This window comes from Sinocyclocheilus grahami, unplaced genomic scaffold (genome assembly GCF_001515645.1).
Source record: "Sinocyclocheilus grahami isolate Dianchi unplaced genomic scaffold, SAMN03320097.WGS_v1.1 scaffold24.1, whole genome shotgun sequence".
NCBI lineage: Eukaryota > Metazoa > Chordata > Actinopteri > Cypriniformes > Cyprinidae > Sinocyclocheilus > Sinocyclocheilus grahami.
This window is the reverse complement of record NW_015505203.1, coordinates 1,370,168-1,370,937: the sequence shown is the minus strand read 5'-3', so window position 1 is coordinate 1,370,937 and position 770 is coordinate 1,370,168. Positions and strand designations below refer to the sequence as shown.

The 770-nt window shown below is 41.8% G+C and overlaps 1 protein-coding gene across 1 annotated transcript in view; it reads left to right on the top strand.

Moving 5' to 3' along the window:
* The window catches only part of LOC107563087 (rab9 effector protein with kelch motifs-like), an 8,927-nt gene that overhangs the window by 2,008 nt on the left and 6,149 nt on the right, over positions 1 to 770 (top strand). The window lies entirely within an intron of this gene.

Here is a 770-nt window from a genome sequence, read left to right as displayed (position 1 = left end):
GGGTCTAGAAGAACCGCTGATTAATATTTGGAGTGTTAATTAAGTTGTACGTGGTTATAATAACTATCGGGGTCTAGACTAGGGGTCTAGAAGAACCGCTGATTAATATTTGGAGTGTTAATTAAGTTGTACGTGGTTATAATAACTATCGGGGTCTAGACTAAGGGTCTAGAAGAACCGCTGATTATTGTTTGAGCATTACATGGGTAATTGTAGGGGGCTAAACAAACCTACTATTTAAAGTAAATAGTATTAGCCATAAACCTCTGAATAAGGATCAAACTGGCGAGTTTTGTGATCGTGGAGCCCACGCATAGCGGCCGCCGTGAGGCATCCTAAGCGACATAGATTCCTAATGAACGAGAAAAAAAATACAAAGTAAAGAGTTAATTGGAATAATCGAATGTAAGAATAATCAGAGACCGACAAACAACCAATGTGCCTTTCAACCTAAATTAGAATTCAGATACTAAAATGGAGTCAGATTGAGTTAAACCTAAATTGAATAACTCTGCACGCTGAAAAGACCGAACACGCAAGAGACCTTCATCCGCCACTGGATACCTTCCTTGGACCAGGTGCGCGGACCTTACACACTGAAAACACAGCGTCTCCCTGACATGGATGCATCAACACGACTGCTGTTCCTGAAACCATGCCTTCCTTCTTTGCATGCACATTTGGGCGGCATTATGCTAATATTTTCACATAGTGCCATAGATATGTGGGGGCGTGTTAGAACGAGCCGTTTTAGGTAGGCATGGCTGACT